Source organism: Lissotriton helveticus, chromosome 2_1 (genome assembly GCF_964261635.1).
Source record: "Lissotriton helveticus chromosome 2_1, aLisHel1.1, whole genome shotgun sequence".
Classification (NCBI taxonomy): domain Eukaryota; kingdom Metazoa; phylum Chordata; class Amphibia; order Caudata; family Salamandridae; genus Lissotriton; species Lissotriton helveticus.
The window spans coordinates 168,947,277-168,966,335 of record NC_136059.1 but is presented as its reverse complement, the minus strand read 5'-3'; the positions used below and the strand labels follow the sequence as shown (position 1 = coordinate 168,966,335).

The window sequence follows — 19,059 nt, the reverse complement described above, 5'->3', positions numbered from 1 at the left end:
TACAAAAACCTCACCTGTCCTTCATTTAGAAGACTATAATGTCACTCCATCTGAAATATGAATTAGGTAACCCCGGGCGGAGACCTCCGCTCCGCCCGTACAATATATTGCTTAAGAAATCTGTGCATGCGCACGTGCCCACCAAGCTCAGTTTTCTTAAGCATTACCGGTACGGTGAGGAAGAGGAGGAGGGCAGTCCGGGGACGCCAGAGTCAAGAGGTAAGTCTATTTGAGTTTTTTAAAAATTACTTTTAACCTACTTCTTAGGGGTGTGTGTAGGTGGGCGGCCTAGCGGAGATCCACAGAGTTTGTTTGCAACTCGGTGGACCTCCGCGTATCCCCGCTACGCCCACTACGCCCAGGGTTAGAATTAGGCCCACACATAGAGTACACGTGACAGCTGACTGGCCTTTAATTCTCTAATAGCATTTAACATCATGGGGAGGGGGACAGGAATGCTTCTCAGTTCATGTTTAAAAACTCTCCCCTACTTTTCAATACAGCCATAGAATCCTCTGTGCTCCTGTGAAACGCCTCCACGTGGTGAAGAAATACACTTTATGAATTCTAAAGACCTTATGAAATTCTAACAAGATCTTTGTTGCTGATGACACCCAAACATTTTCAAGGCTCGGCACCTGCACGGGCTCGCAGAGCCAGAGCTGACCTTGTGGCGCCCCTAGCTCGGCTCTCCCTACTAATTTGTTGGCTCGCCCACCTCTATGTGCGAGTAGAGGAGATGGAGGGGGGAGAAGGGAGGCGGGGGTGGACGAGAGGCGAGGAGGAGTGTGGAGAAGAGAAGAGAGACTAGAGGAGGGCGAGGTGAGAAAGGAAGAAGAGAAGCCGGGCGAAGGGAGGGGGTTGTCACATTTTATAGTGGTATGTTCCTGCTCACGTCAGGAGGCTTATAAACTGCGAGAGTTCCTGCGGTGATCACCAGCGGAGACGCACACGGCCGAGCCGCCGCCGCTGGAGTTACAAAACACTGACACGGAGGAGCAAGAGCAAGACACACACGGGGAGAGAGCGCGCGCAGCAGCACCATCCGGGCTGCGCCCCTGCCTCTGGAACTCATCCTCCTGGCCACTGCGCCCTCCGCGCCCGGCTGGGTATCACCTCCGTGCCTGTGATCTGGGTACCTGGGCTTGGCTGTGCGCTCAGTGCCTGGCTGGGGTGTGTCTTGGCTGACACCTTGGCTCCTGGCCGGGGTGTGACTTCGGTGCCAGCTCGGCGGCTGGATGGGGTGCGTGTGACTTCGGTGCCACCTCGGCTCCCGGCTGGGGTCTGACTTTGGTGCCCCTCGGCTCCTGGCTGGGTGTGTCCCGGGTGCCTGTCTCTGCTCTGCGCCTTTTGTGCGCCCGGGAGTGGCTCAGCAGCTGCGCCGGCTCTCACGGGATGCGGTGAGCGCTCGTGTGGAGGGCGCGCACAGACGCAGCACCGGGAGGGAGTGGATTTGTTTCCCGGGCTCGGAAGGACCAGTGGCTGCGGAGGAGGATGGAGCTGGCGAGGCTGAGGATGCTCTGAATCCGGGGGGCTTCCTGCAGGACGAGGGCGAGGCTGCCGGCAGCAGCGCGGACTGGTGAGTGTGCGCCCCCAAGCACTCCGCTATCTCTCTCTGCCGGGGCATGCACCAGTAAGGGCCGGTGCTGCCCGGGGCTCAGTGCCGGCACTTCTCGTTTGGAGTGCGGAGGCGTCTCTCTGCCAGAAGAGAGCGCCGGCACTCAGTGCACAGGCACAGAGATGCGTTGGACAGGCAGCTCCCGGACACAGCTGCTGAGACCAGGAGACCGCTGTGTATTTCACAGCTTATGTCGTGGGTGGGGGAGGGGTGGGCTAGTAAGTGGACAGGGCCGGGTGAACATGTATGTATGTACTCTTTAGAAAGGGAGCCCTTTCTAAAATATCTATATACAGAACTACCAGAATTTTGCTACAGGGGAGGACAAAATTATACGGCTGGGACGACACAATTGTGCAGCAAGAAAAGGCTAATTATGTAGCAGAATGCGGCACATTTTGTGATTGTAGTATTTCCTTATTTTGTCATTTTCACACGTTAACACCGAGCAAAGGTTACTCCTCATTAGTCCCAATGTAGCACAAAAATACAGCAATAAACAACTAAAAGGTGATCAGTCTACCTTTGGGGAGGTCCTCCCACTGCACAGCAACCCGCGTGTCTGCTTTTTTGTAACTTTTGAACCCTTTGAGCTAGAGACATTTTTTGTAAATATATGCAAATTACGCAGCAGGCAGATTCTGTGGCAATTGTAGCAAATACGTAATAATGCTAGAAAACGCTGCGGCTGCCGAAGGGCACAGTTTCAGGGGCTCTGTCTACATTTAGAAACTTATGTTTTTTGTTTCGTACAATCCATTCTGCAAAATATTGGGAGTTTCTTCCCATATTTTTCAGTAGTAGCGCCGGGGACCGGGAGACAGGTGAACATATAAATCTGTACTCGAGTCCTACCTACAAATTCGAGAAACCTATTTTATTGTTAGTGCAGAATGAATGTACAGGTCATGTATAGATTCGACCCTGGAACTCCTAGTTAGAAAGAACTCAGCTGTAAGGGGAGCCTCTAAACTGCACCCCTGGAATTAGAACCTGCTGCCTCCAGGGACAAGTACATCAGTTCAGCAGACAAGTCCACTTGCAAGCAGCCATGGGGGTTGGAAGCTGTGCCTTGAGAGGCAAACCGGAACTTGCAGCAGGCGCATTAACAACAAGAGCTATCTTACTCTGAGATAGACGTGTAACCTACAGATGACATACATTTTTCTACAGCAGGCAAATCAATACCCATAGTTATTTCACAGTACTGGGACATGCAAAAATGCAAACTATAGGTTGCATGACGATAGCAGTGGGTGAATTAACCTGACTTCTGGTTTTTCTTTTTTTTAATCAGAGCGGTAAATCAATCCTTCTCTCTCGTGCATTAACCCGCACAACTATCATGCTCTCGAAGCTGTGCAAAGCAAGTTATAGAGACATGGAGAGATCCCTGCAACCGAGCCACAGCACCCTTATCAGTCTAAGGGCCCGATGTAGGTAGGACTTATTTACCGATTTTTAATTACCGAATTCTACCGATTCGGTAATTAAAAATCGGTAAATAAGGGGGCCCGATGTAGGTCGGTCGGTAACGGCCGAAAATACCGATTTTCGGCCGTTACCGACCGACCTACATCGGGCCCTAAGTGCGGTTCGAACCCTATACATTAACTTGATGTTATGTGACAGCTCTGCGTAGCCTCTGCTACAAACAGAGGCTGTAATACTTATATTATTTAATGGCTGTCATTTGTTAACCTCTCATCCCATATAACATGGGCTGTGCGGATGAAACACTCGGCTTTTGTTTCGCACATTTTAAGATAATAGGAACATCAAGTGTGATTGTTACAATACTCAACAGTATGAATGTGACTGACCTTGGAAGGATGAAAAGAAGAGTTGGCCCCGACGACAGCTATAACTGCAAGTCTGCAGAGTGAGTACATCTGTGTAGGGGACATATCCATCCCGTAAATACTGGATTGCATCGACTCTCCACTGTACTGTCTCTGAGATAAACATTTTGAAGCATGGCGCTAGTTAGTGCCTCAGTACTGGGGGTACTAGCACGCGCTGCTAGTTAAAACAGGGGGCTCAGTGGGAGCTCTGTGGTTGTGGCAGGACTGATATGGTTGGGGTGATGCTAGTGACGCATCTTAAGGGCTGTGTTGATGTCTCATTGCTGTGTTACCAGGTGCCCTGCTAGTCGGGGTAGAGGGTCACGGTGAAAGGTCAGTAAAGATGCCTACTGGTGGCTACCTGCAGGGGCCCGCAGAGAGCTCTGGGTGAAGTGGCCCTTGAACAGCAGTGCATGATGGGAGACAGCTGTGGGGGATTGGTTAAGGTTTTAATTATGATGTGCGAAAAGGCAAGGTTCTCGAACATTTCCGCATGTAATGATTTCACATTGCATTCTGGGATTTGCAGTTTTGTTTTATCTTTAGTAAATTAAAGACTATAAGTACTTCCTGTCACGCCAGGCATTGTAAAGTCAGCAGGGATGTCTGGAGGGGTGGCATCGAGAGACCTGTGGGGTTCTCTGTAAATTCCCAATTTTACCAGATGGTTCATTTAATGTGACTGGACTGTACCCAATTCTGGATTTCCCTTTGCATTCTGTTACTTACAGTTTCATATCTGAAAAATATATAAATATAAGACTGGTAGGAAAAAGTCATGTGCTCATGATCTACCAATGCCTGGCATGGCTCACTCGCCGAGGGCAGGAATTCTGTGTCTGCTGGGAATGGGCAGCAGGCAGGGAGCTGGCAGAACACGAGGCAGGGTGGGGGGTTATCTGTACTGAGAAAGGGGGTAGGCAGAGACACGAGGGATGCTGGGCAGAGAGGCTCCCTGCAGAAGAGGGGCAGAGGCATGAGGGATGTAGGGTAGAGAGGCTCCCTGCAGAAGAGGGGCAGAGACACGAGGGATGCTGGGCAGAGAGGCTCCTGCAGAAGAGGGGCAGAGGCCTGAGGGGTGCTGGTCAAAGAGGCTCCCTGCAGAAGAGAGGTGGAGGCATGAGGGATGCAGGGCAGAGAGGCTCCGTGGAGGTATGAGGGATGCAGGGCAGAGAGGCTCCCTGCAGAAGAGGGGCAGAGGCATGAGGGATGCAGAGCAGAGAGGCTCCGTGGAGGTATGAGGGATGCAGGGCAGAGAGGCTCCCTGCAGAAGAGGGGCAGAGGCATGAGGGATGTAGGGTAGAGAGGCTCCCTGCAGAAGAGGGGCAGAGGCATGAGGGATGCTGGGCAGAGAGGCTCCTGCAGAAGAGATGTTGAGGCATGAGGGATGCAGGGCAGAGAGGCTCCCTGCAGAAGAGGGGCAGAGGCATGAGGGATGTAGGGTAGAGAGGCTCCCTGCAGAAGAGGGGCAGAGGCATGAGGGATGCTGGGCAGAGAGGCTCCCTGCAGAAGAGGGGCAGAGGCATGAGGGATGCAGGACAGAGAGGCTCTGTGGAGGTATGAGGGATGCAGGGCAGAGAGGCTCCCTGCAGAAGAGGGGCAGAGGCATGAGGGATGTAGGGCAGAGAGGCTCCCTGCAGAAGAGGGGCAGAGGCATGAGGGATGCTGGACAGAGAGGCTCCCTGCAGAAGAGAGGTGGAGGCCTGAGGGATGCTGGGCAGAGAGGCTCCCTGCAGAAGAGAGGTGGAGGCATGAGGGATGCAGGGCAGAGAGGCTCCCTGCAGAAGAGGGGCAGAGGCATGAGGGATCTAGGGTAGAGAGGCTCCGTGGAGGTATGAGGGATGCAGGGCAGAGAGGCTCCCTGCAGAAGAGGGGCAGAGGCATGAGGGATGTAGGGCAGAGAGGCTCCCTGCAGAAGAGAGGTGGAGGCATGAGGGATGCAGGGCATAGAGGCTCCTGCAGAAGAGGGGCAGAGGCATGAGGGATGCAGGGCAGAGAGGCTCCCTGCAGAAGAGGGGCAGAGGCCTGAGGGGTGCTGGGCAGAGAGGCTCCCTGCAGAAGAAGGGCAGAAGCCTGAGGGGTGCTGGGCAGAGAGGCTCCCCGCAGAAGAGGGGCAGAGGCCTGAGGGGTGCTGGTCAGAGAGGCTCCCTGCAGAAGAGAGGTGGAGGCATGAGGGATGCAGGGCAGAGAGGCTCCGTGGAGGTATGAGGGATGCAGGGCAGAGAGGCTCCCTGCAGAAGAGGAGCAGAGGCATGAGGGATGTAGGGTAGAGAGGCTCCCTGCAGAAGAGGGGCAGAGGCATGAGGGATGTAGGGCAGAGACGCTCCTGCAGAAGAGATGTTGAGGCATGAGGGATGCAGGGCAGAGAGGCTTCCTGCAGAAGAGAGGTGGAGGCATGAGGGATGCTGGACAGAGAGGCTCCCTGCAGAAGAGAGGTGGAGGCATGAGGGATGCTGGGCAGAGAGGCTCCCTGCAGAAGTGGGGCAGAGACGTGAGGGATGCTGGGCAGAGAGGCTCCTGCAGAAGAGAGGTTGAGGCATGAGGGATGCAGGGCAGAGAGGCTCCCTGCAGAAGAGGGGCAGAGGCATGAGGGATGTAGGGTAGAGAGGCTCCCTGCAGAAGAGGGGCAGAGGCATGAGGGATGCTGGGCAGAGAGGCTCCTGCAGAAGAGATGTTGAGGCATGAGGGATGCAGGGCAGAGAGGCTCCCTGCAGAAGAGGGGCAGAGGCATGAGGGATGTAGGGTAGAGAGGCTCCCTGCAGAAGAGGGGCAGAGGCATGAGGGATGCTGGGCAGAGAGGCTCCTGCAGAAGAGGGGCAGAGGCCTGAGGGGTGCTGGGCATAGAGGCTCCCTGCAGAAGAGGGGCAGAGGCCTGAGGGGTGCTGGGCAGAGAGTCTCCCCGCAGAAGAGAGGTGGAGGCATGAGGGATGCTGGGCAGAGAGGCTCCTGCAGAAGAGAGGTGGTGGCCTGAGGGGTGCTGGGCAGAGAGTCTCCCCGCAGAAGAGAGGTGGAGGCATGAGGGATGCTGGGCAGAGAGGCTCCCTGCAGAAGAGAGGTGGAGACATGAGGGATGCAGGGCAGAGAGGCTCCCTGCAGAAGAGGGGCAGAGGCCTGAGGGATGCAGGGCAGAGAGGCTCCTTGGAGAAGAGAGGTGGAGGCATGAGGGACGCAGGGCAGAGAGGCTCCCTACAGAAGAGAGGTGGAGGCATGAGGGATGCAGGGCAGAGAGGCTCCGTGGAGGTATGAGGGATGCAGGGCAGAGAGGCTCCCTGCAGAAGAGAGGTGGAGGCATGAGGGATGCAGGGCAGAGAGGCTCCCACCAGAAGAGAGGTGGAGGCATTAGGGATGCAGGGCAGAGAGGCTCCCTGCAGAAGAGAGGTGGAGGCATTAGGGATGCAGGGCAGAGAGGCTCCCTGCAGAAGAGAGGTGGAGGCATGAGGGACGCAGGGCAGAGAGGCTCCCTGCAGAAGAGAGGTGGAGGCATGAGGGACGCAGGGCAGAGAGGCTCCCTGCAGAAGAGAGGTGGAGGCATGAGGGATGCAGGGCAGAGAGGCTCCCACCAGAAGAGAGGTGGAGGCATTAGGGATGCAGGGCAGAGAGGCTCCCACCAGAAGAGAGGTGGAGGCATTAGGGATGCAGGGCAGAGAGGCTCCCACCAGAAGAGGGGCAGAGAGAGCAGGAAAGAACATAAGGGATGCTGGGCAGATAGAGGCCCTCATGCTGGTGGGGTAGAGGCAGCCAGATGAAGCATGAAGGATGCTGGGCAGCGAAGCATCTGTGCTGAGGAGAGACAGAGGCAGCAGATATGTTCATGTGGGATGCTCCGTAGAGAGGTCTTTGTGCTGAAGCGGGATAGAGGCAGCAGGCAGATTGTGTGTACCTAAGTATATGGTAATTCTAATGCATGAAAGTAGCCAAAAGGCAGCAGAGTGCTGTACATGATCAAAGGCAGGCTTAGAGTCTGCGAGTAATAGGAGGTGAAGCTGAGATTCAGTAAGGATGCCGGGCAGAGAAGCCTGTATCCCGAGGAGGGTTAGATGCAGCAGGCAGATTCAGGAGAGATTCCGGCCAAAGAAGCCTGTACATGAGAAGGGGGGAGGGAGGGGGAGGGGGCAGATGCAGCAGCAGATTCAGGAGAGATGGCGGGCAGAGAAGCCTGTATCTTGAGGGGGGGAGATGCAGAAGGCAGATTCATGAGGGATGCAGGGCAGTAATCCCTGAATCCTGAGGATGGGTAGATGCAGCAGCAGATTCAGGAGGGATGCTGGGCGGAGAATCCTGTTAAGTAGGAGGGGGGGTAGATGCAGAAGGCAGATTCATGAGGGATGCTGGGCAGTAAACCCTGGATCCAGAGGAGGGGTAGATGCAGCAGGCAGATTCAGGAGGGATGCTGGGCAGAGAAACCTGTATCCTGAGGGGGTGGGAGATGCAGCAGGCAGATTCAGGCGGGATGATGGGCAGAGACCTCTCTGTGCTGTGGAGGGGCAACATGCAGAGGCATAAGGAGTGCTGGGCGGAGACGTCCATGTGTTGAGAATTGTATTCCATTGTATTATGTTTTTTTTTAAAAAGCACACATCTGCATACGCTTGATGCTGCTAAGACCAAAAATGACAACAGAACCAAAAGAATGTCAAGAATTGAACAAATATGGCTTTAAAAGTTTACAGAAATGTGGCAAATCTGGAACAGTATGCAAGGATTGAGAGAGACTGTTCCACTTCTGTACTGCATGGCTGAGAAAGCCGGTCCTCGAACGTTTGTTTTTGTTTTGGGGACAAGGGGTGCATTTGTACCCCGTTATCTTCGAGATCTTCCAGTTTGTAAAGTTGGAGCTTCATTTCCAAAGATCTTCTTTTGAGCCATTTCAAAGTATGAATCAAAGTTAAGGATATGAATAGATTTGTAAAAATGTTTTACAGTAAGCCAATGTGGGTTGCAGGAACAGGTGACATCTTCTCAACGCCACATACTCATAAGTAGACGGGCTGCTGCATTCTGCACTAACTGAAGACGACTAAGCAACCTGTCAGGAAGTCTCAGAGCACCGATTTCAATAGTCCAACTAAGCAGCTACAAAGACGTTTAGAACAGGCCTGTGGATGGTCCTCTCAATGAGAGGGGGCAGGTTGTTTAATAGTTTTTAAGTTCAAAAAGAATTTTATTGGTCAAAAGCAAGGTGTCAATACATAGTACAAAAGCAAGGCAAGAAGGATATAATAACAATTAAGTAACTCAATACATCCAAAGCAAAAATAAATAACTAATAACGGGCTTGAAAGTAAAACAAAGTAGAGAAAATGGTTGAAAATATAAGACAATACAATATTAGGGTGATATAAGAGAATAATGAAGAAATAAGGAACGTCAACGGTAGTTAAGGAGGTTTGGAGACTTCTTGTTAGGAAGGCTGTAAATGAAATGAATGTTTAGCACATACATCAAGGTATAGCGTGATAGGAAGCCATAAGTCCATACGTTTCGTCGCCATATGAATACGAAAGACAAAAGCAGTGTCCAGTCTATGATTATGACATACGTTATACCACCATGCTCTAAAGGAAATGTTGGAAAAGTTTTTCCAATTAGCTGTAATCTGCTGAAACGCAACAGCCAACAACAAATCAACAATTTGAACATTGAGTGTGACATCCTCACAGCAAGAAGAAAGACTGCCCAGGAAAATGTGAGTGTAGGAAGAAAGACTGCCCAGGAAAATGTGAGTGTAGAAATTGTTTAATAGTTTAAGGTGCCAGAAACAACTGGTTGCCACCTGGGCTACTTGTGGATTCGTTTTGAGATCCACTTCAATAGCTATTCCCGAATGATGCAGGAGGCAGAAATAGTCCCATCACATCTGGCCAGATGGAGCATGAAAGTGTGGCTGCAGGATTCATGACAATTGCATACCGTGTCTTGGAGGCATTGAGTTTTAAAAAAAATCTTTCCATCCTCCGTTGGATAGATGACGGATATGGGTTCAAGTTGGTTCAGACGTAGAATGCCTAAATTGTTGTAAACCAAAGAAGATCTGGGTGTTGTCTACATCCTTGTAGAAAGTCACCCCATTGTCCTCAAGTAGTTTGGGTAATGACTGTACATAAATGCTAAATACCAATGGGATAAAATAAACCCGGGCGGAACCCTATATTTCATGCTTTTTGTTTCTGATTCAATTGATGCCAAAGTGACCGATTGAGTTTATCTTGTTAAAAAAAGGAAATAAGCCACTTTAATGATAAGTGGTCCCATCCCAATTCCTCAAGATGGGATATCAATAAACCATGATCAATAGTATTGAATGGTGCAGATAAATGTAAACGGACGCGGAAGGCAGCTGTGTCAGCTGTATCTGTTTACTGTTTGATATTATCCAGAACTGATCCAGTCACCCTCTCTGTGCTAAGTCTGAAACCTGCCTGTTGAGGGTGTAACATGGACTGTGTTTCTACAAATGGCTAAAATTGATTAACGATTAACTTTTCTAATATTTTTGCCATAAATCAATGTAAACAAATAGGACAGTAGTCCTTAGGGTCTGATGTTGACATCGCATGTTTTTTCAACAAAGGTTTTAGCGGCACATGTTTCCAACTAGTAAAAACTACTCCCTTTATTAATGATAGTCTGAGTAAGGGCATCACTTTTAGTAAAAATCTGCACCATGATTGCTGCCAGACAAGGATCCTTAGGTGAACCTGAGGGTTTTGCTTTCTCCACAGTCGTGGTTATTTCAGCAGATGACAAACTCTTAAAGTAGAAAGAGGCAGTTTTAATGGTATGGCACTCCTAAGAGTTAATGGCTTCAACGCCATGACCTCATCTGGTTATTGCTCGCCCCTGGTTTCATCCCTAAGATTATTAATCTTTTTTCAAAATGATTGGACAATGTTTTGCAAAAATCCTGTGAGGAAGAGGGCACGTTAGTTGCTATTTTTTGGTGTAGTGAGGTATATCACAGTATTAAAGGTATTGGCATCTTCAGAAATCTTACTGGAGAAAAATCATTTGTTTGTTTTAAAGACTGCTACTTTATAGGATCTTAAGAGTTGACAATAACAAGTGTGTGTTTCACATGAGTAATTTGCCCACCATTTTCTTCCTGCTTGTCTTACTTGTAGCATTAGAATGCTTAGTTCTGCACTGAACCCATGGTTTCTCCTTTGTGTCACATTTAAGAAAGGCTTTTTTCTTGACTAGGTGCCATGTTATCCAGACATCTAGATAGATTGTTGTTGAATTGATCAGCTATAAAGTTTAAATTTACTTCATCGTCTTTGACCTCTTCCATTCACGCTTAACAAGAAGGGGTCTTCGGCAAAATCTTTAAATTTTCTATAGAAAAGCCCGATTCTAAAGACGGAAGATGTCTGGCTTGGAAAGTTACACCCTTTGGTGGGCAACTGAGCACCGCATGGGATGCGCATACGATCCGTCCAAACAAATGGAATGTATGTTCAAACTTTATAAAGTAGGTTTGGGGAGCAAAACACAGCATCTAGCAAAGGACCATTTTCATGTGTGAGCTCGTTATTGATCAAAGACTGATTATACACTTCGATTTCTTTAAGATTATTTGCTCCTTTGTCCTTTGAAACAGATTGAAGTCTTCAAAGACAATCACAGACTTGAGTTTGACAACAAAGGCACCAATGTCTTTTAATAAATTGTTGGTGGTTTTCGTTGACTTTTGAGGAGGGGAGAAGAAGTAATAAGGAATTCAGAGTGATTTGACAGAACAGCATTTTTCCTGCAAATGTTTCTGCAGCCTGAACTTGGCTAAAGACAAAAGGTAGAAGCACGCGGGCTGCTGGGCAGGGGAGCATCTGTGCCGAGAATGGGCAGCAATAAGAACAAACCACCTGCCAATACTGATGAATAATTCTAAATCCTAGTTGAATCGGCGCAAGAAAAATGAATCAATACAACCTATTACTACTCAATAATGTTAATTTTTTTCATTTTTAACTTTTTAGCAAAGCAAAGCTTTATATAAAAAATTGAAAAGACTAAAAAAAAAACACGACAAAACTACACACATGAAAATTTAAGGAGAGAATTTAGACAAACTTACTCCACTCACACTCATACTGAATCATTCATACAACATAACCCATTCGCCAACAAATAACAACCTACATATAATCACATGCCCATTCCTTGGATCCCTGAGACTAGTTTCTAACTAGTGGGCCAAGGCATTAAGACCAAACAAATACATAATTTACAAAGCACTTATTTGTGCACACCATCTGATCTAAAAATTCTGCATTCAAGAGGACTGTTATTTGAAAGTGCACAACATAGACGACATATTTTGAAAAAACAATTGTTTGGTGCAAAGAGAAGGTTTACGCGTTTTGAACCCACTTTTTTGGGGGGGGGGGTTCTCTTCAGGACCAAGACACTGTAGGACAAAAAGAAAAATAGTTTTACTTTAAAAAGACTGCTTCACTGGCAAGCGCTACCACCAAGATTCACCACCTCACAACACGATCTTACCAATTCAACTCTCACACGAGATTGAAGTTGAGGAGGGGTATCTGATGTAAATCCACTGCAGAACAAAAAAAGATTGGATAAAGAATTCTGTCACAAAAGAGTTCAGTCTGACTCGTAACTTAAGGAAAGGAAGCATCTACGGAAAGCACTTAATTTAATTGTTTGCATGGAAGTTTGTGGTATGGAACACAGGACCGCTATTTAGGCGTGTATCGGACCTTACGGTGATTTGTGCGCTATATAAGAACGTTTGACATTTGACATAGGCTGAAAAGCAAAGCACAGACGGCTATAATACACATCCATGGAGCTTTTGTGGCGTGGCGTCTCAACTCACACGCAGCATACCTGAACAGCCTCAGGAGGACGGATGAATTTAAGAGCGACAGTTGCTCCGCTAGTTTTCTTTTTCTCAACCTTTGTCACTGAAAGAAACATGGAAGCCGGTTAGTCGGCTCTATGGAGGCACGATGTAACTCGGAATACCTAGCGTCTCCAACACTGCATACCTGATCAAAAAGGCTGCTTCCGCATCAGTCTTAAGGGGTCTCTCTCCGTTCCTGCATAATCGGCAGGACGTTTGTTTCAGTAGCCTCCATTGATGCTTACGTTCAGCACGTTCGCTTAGCATTCTGGGTAAATAGCCACAGAATTATGGCAAATGTAGTCCATTCTAGAGGTGAACTAAAAAGATGTATGAATAAGTTTCACAGTTGATGAAAAAACTACTATGCTGTTTATAAACAATTCAAGAGAATTAGTAATGCATTCATGGGGTGGATGGAAAGACTTTCGCTATATGGCTGCAAACGTCATCCGGAGGCAACCTACAGTTTATATATTTCAGAGAGTTCATTTAATCCTGACACAGCAGTGTCAAATATCACAATAAGCATTGCTTCTCGCTGAGGTAGTTTTAATTCCATGTCTCCTTCTCTAGGATCGCGTTCAATTTTTGAGTTGATTGTCCAATGCAGATCTCTTTCTGTATGGGATTTTTTGTTCCAATGGTTAACCAATGGGGTAGATTCCACATTTTTTCTAATTCGAGATTTATGCTGTGGTATTCTTTGGTGAACCTCTTGGTTCGTTTTTCCTACGTATAACATTGAACATGGGCATATGATTCCATAGACGACCTATTTGGTCTTACAGTTCGTAAATGCATCATGCTTCCAAAGCATCCCATTGTGAGTAAACAGTGCTCCTTCAATCATTTGTTCGCAATACAAACATGTGCCGCATTTATGGTGTCCTGTCACAGGTGTTAGCCCCATCAATTCCCTCAGGGTTGGTTTTGGGGTCTTTTTTACTGCTGCCCTCACTACACAGTTAGATATGCTTCTTTCTTTTTTAAACGCGAATAATGGAACATTTGAGAAAGCTGGTTCCAGGTTCTTATCAAATGCCAGTTCTGAATGATGACTTTTTTTAGGAGATTAGAGTTCGGACAAAAGGTTGTAACGAAGACTTGTCGTTGCATTGGAGTTTTTTCTTTTTTGTTAAGCAATGTTTCCCTCGGGGACCACCAAGCCCTCTTCATGGCTGATTTGACCATTTTTTTGGGGTATCCTCGGTCCCTAAATTTTTCAACAAGGTTATTGGCATGTAAAGTATATTCGTCTTTGTAAAAACAAATGCGACAAATTCTTAAAAACTGTTTGGAAGGTAAGTTTTCTCTCAAACTTCTCGGATGGTTACTAGAAAACAAAAGGGCCTTATTCATATCTGTAGGTTTTTTGTGCAAAGTTGTAAATAGTCCACCTTCTGCTGGATAGACTTCTACATCAAGGAAAATGATTTTATGGGATGAATGGTTAACACTGAACTTGATATCTGCTGAATGTATGACGTTACAACGCATACTTTTACCACGCATGCCTTTACAACGCGGTATTTACAACGAATACCTTCACAACGCATAGTGCTTTGGGGCGCTGGATAGTGAATAGTTTAATTTACTATTCCAACTCCAGTCCCCGTGGACACTAGGGAAGGTGTTGGACAGTAAATTAAACTTATTCCCTATCCTAGAGCGCCCCCCAGTGCAATGCGTTGTAATGGTTTGCGTTGTAAAAGTTGCGTCGTAAAGGCACTGCGTGGTAAAAGTTGCGTTGTAAAGGATGTAAACCTATCTGCTGATCTTTGACTAAGCCAATCGATGAAGTTCATTAGTTGTCCCATACTTCCTGACCACACCATAAAGATGTCGTCGATGAAACGCATCCAGGTTGTTATACACTGTTTGAATGGATTGTTATTGTAGACAAACTTGTCTTCGTACATTGACATGAACAGTATGGCTAGTTCCGGCGCAAAGGGACACCCCATCGCTACTCTTTTTGTCTGATAAAAAACTCGCTTCCGAACATGAAGTAATTTTTCCAGAAAAAGTGACAGGACAGCCAATGCTTCATCCTGTGGAATTTGGGTATATAATGAAGTGACATTAAGTGTCACCATTATATGTTTATTGCATTCAAAAGAAACCTCCTTTATTTATTGATTAAATCCGTGGTGCCTTGAAGATATGATGGTACTTCATTCAGAAATAACTTCAAAAAATAATCTACGTACTTTGAGATTGGCTCAATCAAAGACTCACACCCGGAGACTATCGGTCTCCCTGGAGGGCAAGACACGCTCTTATGGACTTTGGGTAAAACGTAAAAGACTGGAATTCTAGGATGTTTGTTCTGTAAAAAGTTGTACTCTTTTTGACCCAAGAACCCTTGTTCAAAGCCCGTTTCAAAATAGAAAAGAGATGTCCTTGGAGTTCAACCGTTGGATCTTTTGGAATTCGTTTATAGCAGACATTATCATTCAATTGTTTGACAGCCTCAGAAGTGTATTCTGAGGTTCCCCATACCACAATTGAACCCCCTTTTCCGCCTGCTTTGTGGTTACCGACAAATCGTTTTTAAGTGAGACTATTGCGTCTCGTTGTGCCTTTGTGATATTGTGTTTCACATATTTGGTCCTTTTCTCCTTGTTTGAAATAGCAGAAAGTACCGTTTTTTCAAACAAAACTACTGCCTTTGGTATCTTATTTCCAGGAGGGCAGAATGTAGATTTTTTTTCGAAGTCCTGTTACTTCATTTGAGATAGCTGAATCGTTTCCACTGAAGAACATTTTTTAATGGATTTTTCTGCAAAATTCAATAGTTTCAGTTTTCATTTTTTATAAAATCTGTCTTTTTTTGGGGGGACAAAGGTGAGAATGAGCAGCAGGCAGAGGCATAAGGAGTGCCAGGAAGGGAAGTCGGTCTTGAGGATGGGGAAAAGGCAGCAGGTAGTAGCATAAGGGATGCTGGGCAGAGAAGCTCCATTGTGTCAGAGGGTAGAGGCTGTAGGCAGAGTCATGCGTTGCTGTGAAGGAGTTCAATTGGACTACAGATGAGCTGTGCCTTCCTGACAGAAGCTACTCACACAAGGACCTCGGACACCTTGGAGCTTCACCTTATGCTAAAGGGTACACTTAAATGATATGAAATCTCTCAGAAAAGGTATAATCACCATCTCATCTCACCAAATAGAGCTGCATTATCTTATCATGCCACTGAATGGTTTTAAAGTCTACCAGATGACTAAATATAAATATGAACTGGCGCCTTGTCATGAAATTCTCCTTCGTCCAGTCTTGACGCTTCAGCCAACATCACTTTCTATTCTGTGAATTGTAGCTTCGCTATTCCTGTTAAATGGATGAGTTATAGGGCCTCTACCGCAGCAAACTACGGGATCTTGTAAAAAACATAGACTGGCTGAAAGTGACCCAATGCAGTTGGCATTTCTGTGAACACATACACACTCGCTCGCCATAGGGCACTCACCCCAAACTTTTATGCCTTACCGCTTTCAAATATCACCAGCCGCCACTGCTGTACACCTGCTCTTCCTTCCGATTCAGACATACATCCTGCAACTAAAATGCACTTTCGATTAACAATCCTCAAAAAACTCAAATTCTGTCAGAGAAAAAACCTCTGCTTTGTTCGTTCAAACAGCAGTTCACTGCACTGCTCTTAATTATTATTATTTTTAAAACACACAAAAACAGTGTATTGTCATTCTTTCACCGGCTCGTTGGCAATGCAGAGAATTCAAAAGCAATCCGGCACTGTGATTGGTGTTTTTCGGATCTTCAAAAATGTAAGATCTATCATCCTCTGGGGCATAGGGACCCCCCTCCCTCCACCTCCCCCCAAATTTAGCAGCTTATGCGGGGGCTCCCATTGGGCCAGACAAGCTGGTGAACTGGATCTACATGAACAATAATTTGTTGTTTATGGGCCTCTTATGTCCGCAGCTCTGCACTGCACTGTTAGGAGATACCACACCAGAGTGTTGTGACGTTTCTGCTGCTGGCATTCACAGGAAAGGAAATATATAAAGAAAAAAACTAAATAGCGGAAGATAAAGAGAAACACCTTGGAAAAGAAAGAGCATAACAGAGAAAGATAAGAAAGAAAAATTAAGAATGAGAGAAAAAAGGGTAGATACAAAGGGAAAGACGAACGGAAGGAGAAAGGATGGGTGACAGGAAGAAAGGAAAGAAGGAAAGATGGAAGAAAGGTGAAAGGTACAATGAAAGGGTGAAAGACTGACTGGATGGAAACGAGAAAGGGTTACCTGGTGAATGTGTGAGTGGATGGAAGTATAGAAGAATGTGCAGATGAAGAAGAGTGAATGGCTGGAAGCTTAAAACACAGATGGATACAGAAACATTTTGATGGATGGATGGGATAAATGGATGGATAGATGGAAGGAGAGTAAAAGGAACTCTCTTTAGGTGGGTTGTATGATATTACAACGCATTCCGTTGCAACGCAAATGCCTTTCCCACGCATAACCTTTAGCACAAATATTCCTCAACCACGCATATTTTTACAACGTTTTTCATTGTAAATGTATGCATGGTAAGGGCATACTCTTGTTAAAGATTATTCCCCTACCCCTAAACCCTTCTTACAAATACCCCTCCCCTGCCCTTTACCCTAAATTCGGACCCCTTCGTTTTTTTTTATTCTAATATTCCCCTTACCTCTCCACTTTGTCTTGTCTGTCTGTTCTTCATGTTCATTTTTTTTCACGTTGCACGTCGTTAAGCGGAAACGGAAGTGAGACGTCTGTTTCCTCTAACAATGTTGAGTGCCTTTATCAGGTGCGTTTTTTTGGGGGGAGACCCCCCAAGCCCCCTTTTCTTTTCGCCATTTTTTTTTCGGGGTGGGGGGAGGCCCCTGCGCCCCGTTTTTCACGATTAGGCTTTACCACACATGCCTTTACTACATATCTCATAGTAAAAGTATGCGTGGTAAAGGCTATTCGTGTTAACCATGCATGCGTTGTAATCCATGAGTGGTAAATGTTATGCGTGGAATGTAGTGGCTGTTTCCCCTTTAGGTGGGACACATTTGCTTGCTTCACATGCCCGGTTTGAATAGAGGCATATTCAAGTGGGGGGCATTTTAATTTTCTGGATTCTCCTGTGATCATCCTGTTTAATAGAATTGACCTAGAGTGACCCAGATTCGTTTGAGTGGACATGCATGTGTAGGTCACGTGACTCCACATCCTCACACAGCCATTGTTTACAGGCCTGGGCTTTCCTCGACTAAGTGTTGCCTTCTGGGAGTTTTTGAAGTGGTTCATTTTAATGAGACAAGAGAACGAGTTTTTAATGTAAAAGGTAGACCTTGAAAGCGTGCATCACAGTAACAGAGGGCCTTATGAATAATGAATTCTGATTTCAGAGAGAGAGATGCACTGAGTGGAATGTGAGAAAAAATAAATATGGGCAAACATGTAATTTGGAGCAAGTTTAATAATAAAATTGCATTCGTCCATTTATTAATGCAGTGCACGGGTCACACTTCATTTTATTACCATAATACTTCCTGCCTAATCACGATTGCAAATAAAAACCTGTGCATCCTTTTTTAATTACAAACTGCTAAATGTGTAGAGTTCATTTACAGGTATTTACATTGCCAAAAAATGTCCTTCTTTTTAAAAAGCATGCACTCACCCTATAAGCCTTTAGGGCCTACCTTAAGGGTGGCTTGTACGTATTAAAAAGGAAGGTTCATGTGTAGCAAAATATGTATTTTGCCAGTTTGAATTAGCAGTTTAAAACTGCACCTTCGGCTGCAGTGGCCGGCCTGAGACATGTTTTACAGGGCTACTTTAGTGGGTGGCACAATGATGGCTGCAGCCCACTAGCTGTGTTTAATTAACTGGTCCTAGGTACATGCAGTACCATATACTAGGCACTGATATGTAAATTAAATGTACCAATCTGGTCTATACCAATTTTACCATGTGTGGAAGGGAGACCACAAGCACTTTACCCTTGGTTAGCAGGGGTAAAGCTCACAAAGTCATAATGCCAACAAAAATGGGATTAGCAAAAAAATGGGTTTGGGATTAAAACATCTGGCCGAACACCAGGCAAAAGATGGTAATTTCCAACACTTAACAATTCAGACTTTCTCAGGTCAGAATGGGAAATTATAGATGGTTTTGGTTATACCAAATGGCAAAATAATTTGCATCCTTTTTACTGGCCATTGCTTCCGGCGCAGATTCCACCAGCAATTTTCTGGAGAGATTTGCATGGATAAAAATCCCAGATCCATGAGCAATTTTCACCTGTCCACACCTGATTACATATTGATATCGGGACTCAGAATAACCCCGATTGTGTTGCAATATGGTTCATATACTGAACTCTCTCACAACACAATGCTGTGCTCATTTAGCCCCTCCGCTGCTGCCGTCGGCCGTTGGACGTCGCGCGAGCTACCTCCCTGGTGCTGCGCACGTCCAACGGCCGACGCGGCTGCACCCGTTTCTTCGAACGTTCAGCACTGGCTCTGAACGTTCGAATCAGCAAACGGGTTCAGGAACCCTCCTTACCTTTACGATGACAGGAAGTAGCAGTGCTGGAGTACCCTTTTATGTACTCATAGAAGCCTTTGTGAATCAGCCCAAAAATGTCCAACTCCCTATTAGTAAATGTGAAAGAGGGGAAAGTCCTTTTTGTCTGTACTAAATTTTTATAAATAATCTCTGAATATTCCTATTTTAAATGTT

At 46.5% G+C, this 19,059-nt stretch overlaps 1 protein-coding gene across 1 annotated transcript in view; it reads left to right on the top strand.

Annotated features, from left to right (window-relative positions):
* Window positions 1-1,447: 1,447 nt before the first annotated feature.
* Window positions 1,448-19,059, top strand: part of PHF24 (PHD finger protein 24) — a 440,073-nt gene continuing 422,461 nt past the window's right edge. The window contains exon 1 of the mRNA XM_078677234.1: window positions 1,448-1,579. The gene's annotated coding sequence lies outside the window, so the exon portion shown is untranslated. The remainder of the gene's footprint in view (window positions 1,580-19,059) is intronic.